This window comes from Symphodus melops (genome assembly GCF_947650265.1).
Source record: "Symphodus melops genome assembly, chromosome: 11".
Lineage (NCBI taxonomy): Eukaryota > Metazoa > Chordata > Actinopteri > Labriformes > Labridae > Symphodus > Symphodus melops.
This window is the reverse complement of record NC_136701.1, coordinates 11,885,957-11,903,720: the sequence shown is the minus strand read 5'-3', so window position 1 is coordinate 11,903,720 and position 17,764 is coordinate 11,885,957. Positions and strand designations below refer to the sequence as shown.

Sequence of the window (17,764 nt, the reverse complement as noted above, 5' to 3'; positions counted from 1 at the left end):
CTACTTCACAGTTTTTATAAATATCTCAAAATAGCTAAACTGTACAGATTATTTCAATAATGCTGTAGAGTTGGTTATTTAAATATGGAGCTTAATGAAGATTGACTGGATTTTGCAGCCTGCCTCAAGTGTCAATATACTGTTGATTCATCTGCCAAAACAAGCTGTTAGAATTGCTTTGTGCGTATCGCCCTACAATGTTTTAAAGACAACTCCAGTAAATGAAGTCATAAAAATGCTCTGGTCTCCTTCCTCTACAAGTGAACTGATTTTATTAAATTAAATGTTTAATTGTCCAATTTGAAAGATATCATGCATGAGAGAGTTAAAAGGTACAATGACTGGGCTCCACAGGGGTGAAGAAATTGTGAGGGGATGTGGAAACTTAAAAGTGATTAATTTCAGCTTTATTAATTTAGTTTCTTGATGTTCTTTTTTTTTTTTAATGATATAATTTCAAAAACTAAAAAATGCATGTAATGCACATCCCTATGTCAGTGTCCTTCCAGCTGCCTTGTATCCGTGGTGGCGGCTGTAGTTCAGTTTTGCTCTGACTTTCCAAACAAATTAATAATTGAAATGTTTTCAGTAGTTCTGGCATAACCTGCATAGTGTTTTTTTCCCCTCTTTGTCAACACAGCGCCCTTTAGCACTGAAAATAAACCTGAGTAGCTCTATATGTGTAAATGCAGTTACTCTCACAGGGTCGACAGGGGATTCTGAGAATTTGTTGTTTTCTCTTTTCTAACTGTTGTTTGTTTGAAAAAGTGGAAAGTGGCGTGTTCAATTACTGTCAGACTACCACACACAAAAAAACTGTTCAGTAAAAATTCATCTGACATTTTGATACACTTCAGAATGACTGAGGGACACTGAGACTCGTAAAATACATTCTTTGTCTTGGAATAACATTCAGGGAGCAATCCATGGTGGGAGAAAATGCCCTTTTTATTAATCTCATCACAGCTCACGTCTTTCTCTTTTGGTAAATAGAAACTACCTTTTGTGTTTTTGACTGATTGTAGATAAAACAGTGAAAGGCCAAATGTTGGTTTCAGTGTAACAAGTAAACTACATATTGTGAAATTGTATTCAAATTGCCTAAAATGACCTAAAATATGTAGACGGCAGTTTGCATGTATTTCAACTGCATTTAAATGTAAAAACAGACAAGTTATTTCTATTGATGTTGAACTCCTTTAGACGAGCCACCCCGCTTTCACTGCCATCTGGCTCCTCTGAGGATACGGTCCTGATCGTGTAGCCACATCTCGTGCGTGATTAGGTACATCTATTTACAAATATTCAAAGTCCATTGAAACGCAGCTTCTCCTACGTCCTCCTGTTAGCAGTGGCAATAGCCACATGTAACGCTCGGTCCCTAGCCCCCCCTTGTTGAAAATGGGTTTGTGACATCACAACCCCCTGATGTCACAGATCTAAACCCAAATTAATAAGTGAGCATTTTTGTAGCCATAAACTACAGTTAATGCCATTGTTTTGATTAAGCATCACACACAAATTTCAAATATGATACTTAGGGATCTGAAACTTCAAAGATGGACAGATTCCCAACTTACTCATAATTGGTACACTATACACAGGTATGTGTGTTTGTCACTGCAAACTGCTGTATTGTCAACAAAAACAGACCATCCTAATGGTAAAAAAAAGTGCAGCTTTTATTGTGAAGAAGCCACAGGAAAGTTTAGTATGTTTCAGTAGAGTTAGCACTGACGGCATTTATTAATACAAAATGTGTTAGCCAAAAGTCCTTTTTCAGACTGCAGTTCAGGTTTTAATATTACAGGGAGTCCTGTGAGGACCACAGACTACAGAAACATGAGCTGCAGGCCACTGGCTGCACTTCTCAGTCAAACCTCAACATGATGTTTAGTATTATGTGACAATGGAACAAACCCAATCATTAACTTCTTATTCAAACCTCATGACTGTTAATAGATCTGTTTTTCTTTGGATGCTTTCCTTAAAACATCAGTAGCTAAGATCATATTAGACTGAAATTGCTTCTTCAAAGTATGTCATGGGTAAAAAGCACACTTAACTCTGGATTACAATTTTTAAATATAATGATTGAGCGATACTGCTTTGGATGTAACTCATACTGTGTATTATCACACTCAGGCTATAATCAATAGACACACAGGACAAATCAGTATTATTATGGTTTTCCTGATCAGAGTAAGGGCCTTCTAAACCTCATATAGGGGGGACACTGTGGAGACCAGCTGGGGAAGGAGCTGTTGTTATTTAATTTAAATCAAATTTTAAATAGAGTATAAATCCCAAATGGGAATCCAAAGATTCATTTGCCAGATGTGTGGGGAGATAGCAGGTGCATCCTGTTTGACCACAGACAATGATTATAATGGCTAATACAATCGTCTCGGAGCCATACAGCTGGCCCAACAGCTCCACACTGCTCTTCTGTTCAGGGACGGCAAAGCAAACTGGCTTCTTTTTGTTGACAGTAGAGTTCCGCTACAGCATTGTGAAACCGAAGCACGCTGTATTGTCTCACACTGGGGACGAATTTTGACTCAGGATCATCATTCATTTGAGTAAATACATGCAGTTTACTTTGCAATGCTATTCAAGCTGCCACAACACAAACGGCTGCTAGAATTTAAATGATGTTGCCTTAACCGGCACGTTCTCAGCAAAGCGTACCTTGACAGATGGGACGGCACAGACGATGTGTAGGTTAGCTTAAGTAAAGCGCTGAGACTCGCTGTATGTGATGCATGCTGCCGCGATGCATGCTGCCGCGATGCTTTGTATGCCCGAACGTGTTCGAGAGGCCTCCTGTACTCCAAAGAAAATGCTCTCAGGTCAGCTGAATAAAAGATGGGGAATGGGTTTCAGTGCAAGAACTGACTTTTAAAACGGACAAATCATTCAAAAAACATTCAGGACTTAGCTTGCAGAATGTATATTAATATTTATGGTTACTCCTTTTCACTTTGAATTTCATCTCTGTTCTGTTTACTGTACAAATCCTTTTAGAAAGGACAAAACAATGAGTGGTTTGAAATATTTCATTAAAAAGTAGACTGCAACATTAATTAGCAACAATTTTTCATCAATAAAAGCTGGCACTGAATCCTCAAAGGTAAATTGGACATCATGTAGCTTCATTAAAGCTGACAACTTAATATAAAGAGTTCAAATCAAAAAGGGGGGGGGGGTGTTAATTAATTGCCAGAACATTAATTGTTTCACCTTTGTGTTTCAGAGTTTCAACAATGGACTTTTGTTTGATGTTTTAAATGAAGTATCTTGATTTTTTTTTAGGCAGGGCGCTGGGCTCCATCAACTATCACTGTTGTCATCATCGCCCTCACAATCAGATTAAAACAAGGTATTTAGGTGTTGTCGATATCTGACAAGCTCACACTCTCCCTCCTGTGATCATTCATGTCACAGTCTCTCTCTCATACTGCTATGAGCGCCGTCAAATGCAGAGCGTTTACCTCCAAGTGCATCAGTTTCGAGGTCTATTTGCTATAAATCGTCCGGAGTCCTTTGATGTAAGCGTCTGCCTGAACTGCCTGACATTTTGCAAAAGCACTGTACAGTGTAATGGTCTTTGTAGTCCACAATGTAACCCCTTCTATTTGCTCACACTGACCTGGTATAAAAGACCTCTCTTCAACTGACTTTGATGTTCAACAAGTTTAAGTGATTTGACCATGAACTACGTAAACAGATGGACAACATTACAGCTCTCAAAAAGTGAAGCCAAAACATTTGGCTGTCCTACTCTTGACTGTCTGTAAGATAGGTCATAAAGCTTGACTCCTCCAATGTTAACAGATGAGAAATGGAGGACAAAAAAATCCAGCCTGACCTGACACTGTGTGCATTCTCTAGGAGCACAGCCCATCCAACCAACAGTATTGTAAAGACATTTCTTAAAAGGTAGGCTTTTATAATTAAAGTTTTCATTTGTTTGAATGTCAGAAATCTGTTCAGATAAGATCTTAATGAGTGCCTGATGGAAGCATGTTTTATATGAAGAGCAGCGTTATTTATTAGGATCCCTTAAAAGACAGATTGAAATACTAATCAGATTCTTTTTTTACAAACTGTCTGCTCGTCTCCCAGCTTCTTGCCATTTCTAAGTGATCCTTTATCGGTTTTAGTGTACATGTTCACTGCTGATCCCTGTGGTTCTTTGTCTTTGCATGCTTTGTTGTGCTTGGTCCTGAGCTCTTTTGCCCCCCCCCCGTCTGACTTTCCAACCCTCTGCCTGGTTCCGATCTGCCTTTCCCCTTTTGGATTGTTTGCTAATACGGACCATTTCCCTGTTGCCGAACCCTTTGCGTCAAGGATCACGTCCCCTGTCAGCTACACACTCGTCTCATTGTGTTGAATTTTGTTTCTGTGCGTGTGTGTTACTCTCGCTCCATGCTCTTCTGTTTCTGGTTTTGACCAGCCAAATGGACCAAAAAGAAAGATGCAATTACACTTTTTTTTATTAGCTATGTAACATGAAATCCCTTTAATATATGAATAAACTGCTCAACAAGGACTTGTTTACACTAGGTTTTAACAATGAAGTCAATGGAAACAGTCAGGACTGGGAATCTTTGGGTGTTTCACCATTCAACTCCTTTTTGATTTTGGATTCTTGGGGACCTGATATGATTCAGAATCTATCCTGGATTCATGAATCAATCAATTCAAAGTCTATTTTTGAATTAAAACATACTTCAGGATCTACTACTGGCGTTTCTGAGTTACTGAGTTTCTTGCTGATCCATTTGGCATTACTGACTAGCCTTAGGACTTAGCAGGAAGTTACTGATTAACAATCATTTGAAGAACAGCAACTGAATAGCACTAGCTGGCTTGGCTGGTTTCTCACCACTATGGCTTTTACAACACAATCTCTGTAAAGACCGTTTCATTGTGAATCTTTCTGACTTTTTGGGCCTAAAATATGCATGTCACTATGGCAACACAGCTGCAACACTCCGAAATGAAATGTCTTTGAACTTCACAGGATCAGTAGAGCTTTCTTTAATTTCTTTAAATTTTACTTTAAGATAATTGATTCTAACTAAAACTGATTAACATTATAATGTAGTTGGATTAAATGTTAATTAACTAATTTATGAAAATTGGATTGTAGTAAACTGTATTTTCTGTCTTGTTTAAAGATTACAAATTTAACTGATAAATTCTATTTCCCGTAAATCTATTGTCATGATGCACAAATCTCTTGCTACTTTCCTAATATAATGACCAAAAACACATTCATACTAATTTGTAATTCATTTTCAGATTTTTTTTGTCAAATTAGTCATGATGAAGTGGTAACACAAAAGAAGGAATTATTTTTTAAGATGCTTAAGAACCAAATGCCCCCTCTCATTATTTTCCTTGTAAATCAGATTTAAAATCTACACTGCCGGTCCATAATTTCACTTAACTCAGTTTATATTATCAACTTGCATCATCCCAGCAAATTTGTAAGTGTTTACACAAAGCTTTCTCACATAAAGGATTTGCCCTGAAACTGAAGGTTATTGCTTTTAAGAGTATAAGAAAGCTGGTTCTTCGTTGTTTTTTTCAGAATCAACTTGATGATAAGGGTAGATTTGAACCACAAACTTAAAAAAAAAGCATTATCCTCAAGCACTTACAAAAAAAGTGTCAGTTTGATATGGGCACCAAATGTCCAAATCAAGACAAAACTCAAGGTTAAACCTCAATAATGTTATGAGAAAGTAAATGAAGAAAACCCATTAAAAACAGAGAACTTGTATTGTATTAAAGTCTCTTGTTTACCATTTAAATCATTTATCTCGTGATCTGATTTACAAACAGGAGCCCTGTAAGAGGCCTGTTGTCTGCTAGAGGGCTTCAACAGAGCAGCTGGTTTAACATTTAAGTCATTAAGAGGTCACGCAGAAAACCTTGTTTTATTTATAACAACAAAAATCTGTTCAAAACTAAAAAAAAAGAAAACTAAAAAAAGAAAAAAGGTATTTTTCATATTGAGACACATTTCACAATTTTTAGTGACGCCATATAGAGATGTGTCATAACTCACTGTTGTTTTACTATTCAATGATGTCACAGTAATGTACTATTTTAAAGTGAACTGTTTATTATGTTTATTGCCCAAAGATGAACGTTAAGTTATGACTTTGACTGTTGTTGGGAGATTGATTTCTCTGCTATAGACCACATGATTTTGTTTTACCTACTCTTATTCTTTTAACTCTGTAGCACTTTGAGATTCTCAAATGTTAAGTGCTACAAATAAAACACACTATTATTATAATTTATAGTATCACTACATTACACATCATTATTACATACAATGAATATCTTACATGTTGGGCATGTTTTAATGGAAAATTTCTAACGGCTGGATGCAAGTGCTTTAAGAAAATATCCATTATCCAAAAATATTACTCTTTCTTCAATGTCAGGTCAAAATTGTAAAGACTTGTAGGCACCAGTATCTCTCCCAACATAGGTCATTTCAACTATTGTCAATATCTGACTGAGATCAGTAGTGTATGAGGCATGTCAACATCTTACTTTCATTTGGTTTGGTCTTTATTGTATAAGAAGCTGTGACTAGATGACAGGCTTGGAATCTATTTGTTTTTTAAGTTGCTTTTGTCCCCCTTTTAGATCTTTATGTCAGCCATACTGCATTTGGACAAGAATGACATGCTCTTTTTTTCTACTAGACGACAGTTCATTTCTGCTCTACTGAAAGTAAAGACTAGGTAATTAACATTTCTTTAAGCATCGCAACTCAAATTTGTTCATCCATTAAAATTCCTGAATATTCAAAGCCAATGATAGTTGCATTAGCTCACTTCATACAGCAACATTAACTAGCTACCATGTGAAAATGTAGAAACTATAACATTTAATGGGCTGCCTCCCCGGTCCATTCTGTAGGCCACATTTCAAACTGCTTATCAGTCCCATTCATGTCACGATGCCCACACCTCTCTAAAGAGCACCAGCTGCCTGATGGTGGACTGTGTAATAAGCAAGATGAATTATTGTCTTTGCAGTTCAAGAATACACTGCATGAAAGAAACTGTTTTAAAAGAACATATGCTATACATAAAGGCCGAGTCCAGCTTGAGTATCTCAGTCTAAACATACTAGAGAGTTTAACGTTACAGCTGCTTAATGGCTTATGTCTGATGAATTGAAAGATGGAACTTCATCTTTCAGGAAAGGTTACATGTCCCATTTTAATGGGCTTGTGTCTAAAATAAGACATTAAATTACCAGGGTTTTTTTGGGTTTTTTTTTTTTTTTTAATGGGGTTTGGTGTGATATTCTTCTCAGACTTTACAAAATGGGACGGCACTTATCCCGGCTTATCTCTTGGATGACTGTTCTGTGATATTGTTCACAGGAGGTTGCACAAGATGGTTACCATGGCATTTACACAGGCGTTTCTCCTTTACTTTGCTCAGAGATAATGGGTCAGGTCAAGCTACTCTCCTGCATTCTCTTCTCCCCACTCGTGACGTGACTGAGACCTGGGTCATTTTAACCTCTGTCCACTCTGACTCGACGTCTTCACACAGAACTTAAACCCACCTAGCTGAAATTTACAGCAGCGACATCATATTCCAGGAATACAGTGAATGTTTTATTGAATGATAATGTAGCTTTGTAAGAAACAAGGCTGTTCAGATGGTTAGAGGATGTATGGATAGTAACAGCTGCCAAGCCTGCAAGCTGCTCAAATGTAAGGCTGGATGTTCAAGTTGTTTGAGGGCTTCAGTGCAGCTTTCCTTGATTTATGGTAGCGATACACATCTAAAACACCATGGTAGTGCTAAAAACACAGTAAAGGTGTGAATTCTGTGAATGTGGTGTGCTATGTAGATTTAGGGACATCAAGTCACTTGGGGAATGTGGATTACATCCAGTCCAGAATCTACTCTCAGTCCAACAAAAATGTCAACTTTTCAATGGATGTTTCTTGATACATGAGGGCTCAGGAAAGTCCCCCTACTAGAAAAACATTGGTGATCCCTGAGGGGTCCTGTGTGTGTGTTTTTTTTTTTTCAGACCTTGATACACATTTTATTGTGAGTGCATAATCCTACCGACACCCCTTAAGGGACTGACCCACAATTCATTGTGTTAAAGAATTCATGAAAAGCAGGAGTGACACGGGAACCCCAGAAGCTACACCAGAAATAAACACGAACAACCCAAAATGATTGAGGATGTTAGCCAAACTGATGATGAAAATTTGATATTACAGTGATACAACTGGGGGGAGTGATACCCCAAAATTACGAGAGTTGTTCTGATTGGACTGATAATGGTACTAGTGTTGTCATTTGAAACTGCCTTAAATGTTGAATTTTCAAAGTGTTATCCACCATTAGAGAAGTCTGGGTATCAAAATCCATTTTAAAAAGAAAAATTGGTACAGTGTCTTTCATCATACTTTACTATGGTTTATTATTTAAATGTCCACTAAAAGACATTGGATCCCATGCCCAACATTCAAATGACATTCATCAACTGCTGTAGGGTCCAGTATTACAGCCAAAGTGTTGACATCTCGATCTCGGACCACAGTTATTCGAATACCCATTGGCTTAAAACACGAGCCTGCCTATACGACAGATGCCTATGGATTTTGGTCAAGTACATAAAATATCTCTATCCTTTCTGAGGCTGAGCCAGGATCTGCTAATATTCATATATTAAAATCATTTTACAAAGGTCATTGAATGCATCAGTATACTATAAGCCAATATGACTAAATATAAATCAGATATGAATAGGACAAAATATTGCACTTTTTAAGGTGCAAATGGGTCATTGATGACAGTCGACTTGGGTTAGCTAGATTCACTGCAATTGACATATTTTCTTGCACCTTTTCCCCAAAGATCTCAAAACCCAGTAATAGGAACGTTTAAATGAACTTGTGGCAACAGTCACATTAAGTAAGAAATAGTGTTATAGTTTACCAGGTAATTCACATTCACCAAGTAATGATCAAGTTTAACAAAACACAGTTTATGAATGAAGCAGCGTATGGCAAGCAGCCTATGTGCAACAACTCATTTTTTGTATGGAGAAATGTATCATCATCCATGCAGCACTGAGAGCAGGAGTAAAGGGCCATTTCACCAATCCATCTGCTGAATCAATACTCTTCATATGCAACAGTGATATCTGACATACCAGCAGTTTGTCATAAACAGCCTAACTGAACTGCTGAAGTCTACACTGAGGAATCATAGAACTACATATAAACCATGTCCTTTAAGAGTTTTTATCATCTAAAAAAACATATAAGCCATCACTTAGCACACAAAACAACCCAAAAACACTTCATTAACAACAAAATTACTTTGTTTGATTTGCCAGATTGTACATGTTCATTGCAGTCTTTTTTTCTTCTATATCCATTTATCTCTTCCTTATGTCTCTAGGAATCTAACGGCACTGCCAACAAAAATATCCGCTCTATACTTTCCTGTAGTTTAATAGATACCGTAATCCTGGACTCACACAACTCTTTTCTGGGATATCTGTGTTCTTTAATAGGCTGTTTTGAAAGTTAAAGTTCATATATTGATGTTATAAAACTGTTGGTTTGATTACAGTAGGTGTATTAAGCCACTGCACTGTGAGCTTTGTTGTAGCTTTAAAAGCTTCAGCGTTGACTTTCCCACCAAATCTTTAAGGCCCACTCTCTGAAATAATTATTCATTTGAAGGGAGTACAATTTAAACATTAAATACAGATATGAAATTAATGTCAGAGTTAAAGTTCGGGAGTTCTACAATTCTGCCATATTTATTCCGTCTTTTTTTGCTTAATACCATGTTATGGATTAAACCTATTTAGATAGATGTATGGCACATACAGTATGAAGCCCATGCAAGTGTTTTAAGTCTGCGGCAATCTTTTGATGTATTTGAGTGAGTGTCCAAAAGGCAGTATCTGCTTTGACATGACGCCGGCCTTATAAAGCAATCCCAGCTATTTCAACAGGATACGGACAAGGAGTAACACCAAATCTGCAAAAGTCTACAAAAAGCCTTTATTGGTTTTCTGATGGATTCTAAATGTCACTGCTCGACAGCTAAAGGCACTGTGTATGTGAGTTCAAAAAACACATTTATACCCTTAAAATGAAAATATACCATTTCTCATCTGTGACCTGTCAGAACAGAGGTCCTGTTGTCTGCCATTAACTGAGCGCTGCCCAACATCCACTGAATATTAATGGAGCCTTGAGTGTGTGCATTTAATTCACAATCCTATCTGCATCTTCTAGGGCACAGGCGCTGTGTGTGTGTGTGTGTGTGTGTATCTCCGAGCTTCTGTGGGTTTGTTCATTAGAGAGGACATCTTTTGAGTTCAAGGCCTGTCACACACTCTGCTTGAGATTAGTCCCTTTGCTGCATGTGTGTCTTATTAAGCTGTCATCAATAAATGCAATAAAAAGCAAATTATCGATGCCATGACAACCAGGGCAAACGGGACACTGTAGGAGCCAAATTGGGAAGAGCAGCTGGTTTGATTGACAGCCTACATGATGAGCTGATTCCAATTAAATCACATGAATCTCATCTTGTTAGCAGCATGCTCAGACGACATGATACTGATTCTAAATGCTCAAACTATAGACTGATCATGTTAGGATGTGACAGCGTTTCAACAGGCAAGGCCAATCGAAGGCTCCAGCTGAAAAGGAAGAAAATGTGTGCTATAGCAACAAAGTGGCACGAGGATTTACATTGAAATCTCATTCCCCCCAATTGTGACAGTGCGCCAAGATGGAAAACGTGCGCAATGTGCGAAGTCACCAAAACCGACAGAATGCGCACACATCAAAGCCATGAAAGAGAGAAAAATCTCCAGTCACGTTTAGGAAGGAGGGGGTAAACATATGTCTTACCTCAAAGACTCGATGCAAGCACCGGAATTATGATGATGACGATAATGATGATGATAATGGCCCGTCCATGTATCTAAACACGATTTTCTTCTTTTCTATTCTCTGTCGGCGTGTCGATGATGTTCAAACTAGGCCATTTCTTCCCGGATCGCAATTATTTCTCAGGAGGGTAACGCGTCGCAGGCTTTCGCACATCAGTACACCTTCTCGGTGTCTGTCTTTCTCCGGCTTTTCCAAAAAAAGCACACCTCATACTGCCCCCTCCTCCTCCTTCTCTCATCCCTTGCTGACAACACCCAGCGCTGCTCCTTATCCACAGATATTTGACTTTAATTATGTTGAGATGCAGCAGCGAGGGCAATTCAAACAGGAGGGGGTAAAAAAAAAAACAGTAAAATAAATGCGTAACGCTATAGCGTCAAGAATCGACGCGTTGCTTTACAAGTCAACGCAGTGATCTGTCTTTTCCCCATATGTCCATGCTGGTTATAATCCACAGTTGCTGCCCCGTTACAGCACGAAAGCTTTCCTAAAATAAAAGATGGATTTTCTTTCAGATAAAATGTAAATAGCGCTCTAAAGTCACCCGACAAAATCAGGTGTCCAATCTCTTCTTTGCGCGCGTGCGTGGTGCTCTCTCCTGGTTTCACTCGGTATCTGATGCTCGTCACAGAAAGTGGAAGCTCACACTGACAAACAGTACGGGGATCCTCCGTTTAGCCTTCATGGTTTTTAACAACAACAACCATAAATGCATAAAATACACGGATGCAGTGGTTTTTGTTTTGAAGCCCGGAGCCTGCACTGAAGAGGATCCCACGGCTCGTGCCACAGCGCTCTCTCTCTCTCTCTCTCTCTCTCTCTCTCTGTCTCTCTCTCTCTCTCTCTCCCTCTCTCCCTCTCTCTCTCACTCTCGAGCTTATAGGACACCACTCACAATATTTCAATCTCACAGCTAGTTGTCATGACGAAGAGGTGCGACGCATAAATCAATGAAAAGGCGCCTGCTCTGTAGCGACCGTCATATGAGAGGAAAAAATCAGCATCTGAACACAGGGTTGAGATTTGCTTTGATTGTTTTTTGATGAGGATCTGCACCATGCTGACGTCAGAGCTCTTTTTTTTTTTTTTTTTTTTTTTTTGCTTATTGGCGCCAGGCAGCCATTTATTTTACAACATTAAAACGTAACCCATCAAGAAGGCAATACAATAATGAAAAAAAAGTGCCACTTTAATATACATAATATATATGAACTATATTTCCATAGCCTAAAACAACTATTCTGTGGGGAACTTTTTGCAAGTTGTATAGTCCTATTCAGTTTTCTCTCATGTTTCTGATGTTTAACTTGGTAATAATTCAGGAAAAGGGGGAGATTGTTCAATGCTTTTACTTGTATGTGCAATAACTTGATTTGACCACTTGGAGTAAAAAAAAAAAAACATGCTGTAAAACTAAATAAAAGGATGGACTTAAAGATTACATTAAAGGATTTTTTGTTTTTTAAGCTTTGGATTGCTCTCCACCAACTTCAGAAAGAAATGTCTTGTGGCCAACGTATGGAAATGCACTGTAACAGCCCGAATGACTTCCTTCAGAAGAAAAATGTGTTCAAAGCCTGCAGGTGGTGCTATATTAAACTGATTTTGGGGTGAAATGTATATTATGGAAAACATGTTGATTTGGGATGCCAGGAACTCAAACTATCCAGGAACACTGGGGGAGAAACTCTGGTCTTTGGAAAATAACGCCACCTAAAATAACACAAAAGCTCGACATGAAGACGGGGAGTAGAGTTGCAAGGTCGTTTTTTGATGGGGGTTGACTCCTGGCACCTTGGGGCTGAACCGGCCAAACACATCTTAAGCTTATGATTTTGGGAGTTTATAACTTGATCTTGAGAACCGTTTACTGGTAGCTAAGCTAAGTGTAGCCACAGCCGCGAGCTGCAGCATCCGTTAGCTCGTCAGCTCGGTAAGCAGCCTTAAAGCCCTAGCCAGCTGATGTACGAAAGTGGAAGATACCTACAAACAGAATCTGACACTTCTGATATCAAAAGAAAGAAAACAAAACAAAACTACTTCACTACTTTCTACCTCACTACAATATTCTGCATCATCCAACTGCCATATATATTGGTCTCTCAAGTGTAGCTGCAAGATGGGGAGGGTCTGGTTTCGGTGACGTCACTATTTCATCTTGACTTTAAAATGATAATTTACCTTTGACAGCTTCATTGTACTGTACACATAGTAACTCTGCAGGAGAATAGCAAAATTGCTTCCTGTAGTACAAGGCTCCAGTATCTTGGGTTCTACAGTACTTCACTAAGGAGGTAATGTATGTGGCTCGACTTCTAGAGGGAGATTGCTGTGACATCCACAGCAATGTATGGCTTGATACATTGTGAAGAGAGATCTGCATCAGAATTTAATTTATGCAATTTTCCAATTGAAGAAACTGGGGACACAAATGCCATAAGCAAGCTCCTTTCAGCAGGTGAATACTCTACTATGCGTTACAGAGCTCAGACCTGATGCGGCTTTGTGCTTCTGCGCCTTGCACACTGGCACCAGAGCATGTTCCCCTGGGAGGCGATATGTGGGAGTCCTAAGATAAACGTGAGGAATGAAATATGTCATAGTATGAATGCCTTAGGATATCCAAGGAGACAAAAGATCTGGAAAAGAAGGAGGACATCCAAGTCTTATTCCCACACAACCTAAACCACTAGGTGGGACAGATAAATAGTGACAGGATACGTAGTAAGCTATTTTATCATTTATTGTGATCAGGTAACTAACTTTTGTTCGATCGTTGTTTTTCAGTGTTGATTCATGTAAATCAGTTGATTAAATAATATGCAGTTGTGGAATACACCAAGGAATATCATCTGTTTAGCGAATATATAGCCTAAATCAATATTTTGCAAAGTGCATTCTTAAATTTGTGACATGATAGCTGATTAGACAAACTGATGTGGCAGATGTGCTAATTGCTGGTGGATGTTGACTGATTGACAATGCCATCATCCATTCTGATGGCTGACAGTCCTGACAAACAGAGCCCTCTATTATCACAAAATGATCATTATCATTCACATCATCATGTGCCTCTTTGTGCAGCAATTACAAAATAGGCCTCTGATTATGTAACTTTTGTAAAAGTCACTTTTACATGATCACTTAACTTCTTTCAGCCTTTCAAAGAGACGTCAATTACAATTAAGAAGCTGCAACAGGAACAACAACAGTATGGTACCCTCTATTAAAGTCTTTCTGTTTTCAATTAAAATGCAGAATAAATGTTCGAGCTTAAGCAACGTGTTCATCTTGATTGTTCAATATAAATAATGCAAAATGAAGACAGTCTAAATTAACTTCCAGGTATAATGGCATGGGGAAAATCAATTTGTGCTACACTTATCCACCTTTAAAATGACAAAAAAAACAGCATATTGTTGTTTAACTGTGATGTTTGTATTACAATTGCTATATTATTAAAGGGTCTAACATCTGGTGAAAGGCCTACAGAGGAAAATTATCTTTGCAGGTAACTCAGGTGCTTATCATCAGTTTTGTATGGATAAATGCAAATGAAGACGTGTTTTTTTAATTCTATAAAAGAAATATTGCAGAGAATAAGGAGACATGGTTGCTGTGGTTACTGCGAGTCAGTAGCATACTGAGATAATTCACTATAGACTTAGCTTTGAGCCACAGGATGCAGCCTATACAGATGACACCGTTGAACTGTTTAGTTGTTGGAGAACAGCTCCCTCTACTGGAGTAGGGTAGATGTTGCATCTCTGGGAGCTGAAAGCAAAAGATTGTTTAGGATGAGCCTTAAAGAGACTACTCAACTTGTTATTTCTGTTTTTAAAGAACAAAGGACAAACACCTGTAAAGGACGTAAGTGTAATGATTCTAAGAAGGACAGTGTAGTTCTGAATAAGCACATCTTTTTATATTTATTGTTCTTCACCTAACTTACATAAAAGTAAAGAGCTGATCTTTGTAAATGACAGCAGAAAGAAAACTCCACCCATTTGATAAGGATATTGCAATATTGCAACATATAAACTAGATGAAGTCTAAGGAATTCAGCAGTCCAACAATTAATTATTTTAATCCAACAAAGATGCGTCCCGTCACCCTTTGTCTTCAATCAGTGGATGTGGATGCAACAGTGTGTGATATATTATTGGCTTTACATTTGAAACTAAAGATGATGAAAACAACAAATCTGCTTCATTCTTTTTTCTTTTTTTTTTTGACAGATTAAGGTCTAGAAGTGACAAACAAAGCAACATATGTGGGTCACATTATCAGGAATAATCTGTGATGCTGATGATGATCAAGGCCTCAAGTGTTACAAGCTGTATGTGGCTGGAAAGGTCATACAGCCCACTTATGGTGCAGTTATAGTAAAGCAAAAAAAACCAGAAAGCTTTAGAGTGCATTCACAGATGGATTTATAATCATGTTTCAGACAAGCCTTACGACTACTCATAACCCAGCCCTTCATGCTGTTTTATGGTACAAATGTTCATGATGATATATTTATTCAAAATGTGGTCCATTGCCACTCCAACTGAACCCATATGAAGAGATTGAGTAGATTTTAGAAACAATGGAACACAAATATATAAATTTTAATTACATTTGTTTTTTTAAACAGGCAACTGCTTTAAGATGGCAATATCTCTGAATTTCTGTACATGTGTTGAATTTTTTTAATATATTCATGCAGAATAACAAAGTACTGAAATGCAGTTCAATTTAACCCAAGTCATTAATGAGGACATAATTCCTTATGTGATGGTTTTTCAAGGTCACCATGTTATTATTTGGTAGAGAAAATGTGGCATTGTGGCTCAAGAAATTATGACATAGTCTTCAAAAAGTCGTTTTTAAAACAGAGGAAAGATGTTAAAAAAAAATTACATATTATGGTCAGGATTCAACAGGTCTTGACAATTTAAAAGATTGATTAAACTGAAGAGAACTGTAGCTGCTCAGAACAGACACAGCGATAAGGTTAAGGTCTTTAATCCCAATAGCCTTTACATGGACAGAGAGCGTCAAAAGCTTAAGTGAACAACTCCGTAAATTGACATTTGTACAAGTACTCAAGCACTGGTTGCTGACATCATTATTCCAGTAAGATTTCACAACTAGTGTGGCTGTTAATTCGTTGATTTAGGCTCCAACTAGTGTATACAGCTCAGATGGTTTATGGGATACTCTGGTTTCTCCCGTCCCCATATTGAATATTTTCTTGAGAAAATAATAAATGATACAGATGGAAAACTTTCACAGCTTTTTTCAACATACACACAAGCGCCGCAAACGAGATTACAGCAGCAACAACTGCTTTACAGCAGCTAAGGTAACTATAAACAGAAAAGCTACTCCAAAAGGTGAGAGCATGGAACACACACAAAACATTCCGTTTCACACGGACAATTTCAGCTGTAACAAGGAAAAGTGATGTCTGGATGTGTTTTAACAAAAAGATGGTAGTGACATGTACAGATATGTGGCGCTAAACTTGCACATCATAGAAAAACTAGTTTGATGCATACCCACATACTGAAAGAAAAAGTACAATCTAGCAGAGTTATTTAACAGGCAGTCTGTCACCTGATCATTTGCTAGCCCTGTTGGCAAACGTTTTAATGATACAGAGAAGAGGAAATGTGCCTGTTGTTGACTAAAACGGTGACTGGTCCAGTCATTCATTCATTTATTGATTTAAATCCTCGGAAAACACGGTCAGGGATATGCTCTGATTGGAAGGATAATGCTTCAGGGTACTGTTGGCTTCTCGAAAGTAAGAGTACAAACAACCATGACAGCTAAACAGGTGTCTTCCTATCACAATGTAAGGAACCTCAGAAAATGTTACGCACCACCTGAAAGAGCTGCTGAGGAGTGAACCCCTGAGCTCTGTGTCGGACGTACAGTATTTATTTAATGTTAAAAAATGTATATAATTAGCGAGTACTGGATTACTCATTCATAAGGTAAGGAGAGTATTTAAATATTGAATTGGCTGAAAATGCCAATCCCTTCATTCAAAGCCCATTTTTACATTTTTTTGTTTTTATTAAGAAAAAAATGGTAACAAATAATCTGCTTACCATTTAATGTTTTACAGTTCCCTCTCATTGGATGTCCTTGATCTTCTATAACTTTACACTGACTCATACAGTGCAAATGAACTCCCATTTGACACTGTCATAGTGCAAGGGTTACCATAACCAACAGCCACAATAGGTCCTCTGAATATAATGTAGTTTATTAAAAGATAACCAAAGCTTGCCTTTAAATTTGAAACCATTAAAATAAAAGTGCAAGCTTATTATTTAATAGTGTGTATGTATTCATATGTTCATATATTTACTTGTGCTTCTGGCAGCACCCTGAGATATCCTCCTCCCAAAGAACATTTTCCAGCTCCACCAGTGGGATACCAAACATTCATGTCCTGAGAAGATAAATAACCCCTCCAGGATGTTCTCGGTCTTCCTCAGAGTCTCCTCACAGATAGATTTGCCAGGCACCCCGGAGGTCCTAAATAGATGCCCGAAACCATCTCAACATGCTCCTTTCAATGTGAAGTAGAAGCTATAGTCAGAGCTCCAAGGGCTGAGCAAAGCCACCCTGCAGAGTGTATGTGTGCTAACTTAAGCTGGAATAGTTTTCATAATGTAATCTAGCCATATAGCCCCCCCCCCCCGCAACATTTATTTAATCCCTTAACAATATCGCAAATAAATACCTAGGACCAAGGACATATTTGGTGAC

The 17,764-nt window shown here is 38.0% G+C and overlaps 1 protein-coding gene across 3 annotated transcripts in view; it reads right to left on the bottom strand.

Moving 5' to 3' along the window:
- Nucleotides 1–17,764, bottom strand: part of nlgn2b (neuroligin 2b) — a 156,905-nt gene that overhangs the window by 59,514 nt on the left and 79,627 nt on the right. Inside the window, exon 1 of one of the 3 annotated variants that reach the window (XM_079355010.1) lies at nucleotides 10,952–11,978. The exons of 1 other annotated variant lie outside the window; for it this stretch is intronic. The gene's annotated coding sequence lies outside the window, so the exon portion shown is untranslated. Of the gene's footprint in view, nucleotides 1–10,951; nucleotides 11,979–17,764 lie in introns of those variants that run through there. One more of the 3 variants, XM_079355008.1, reaches the window with a different exon arrangement.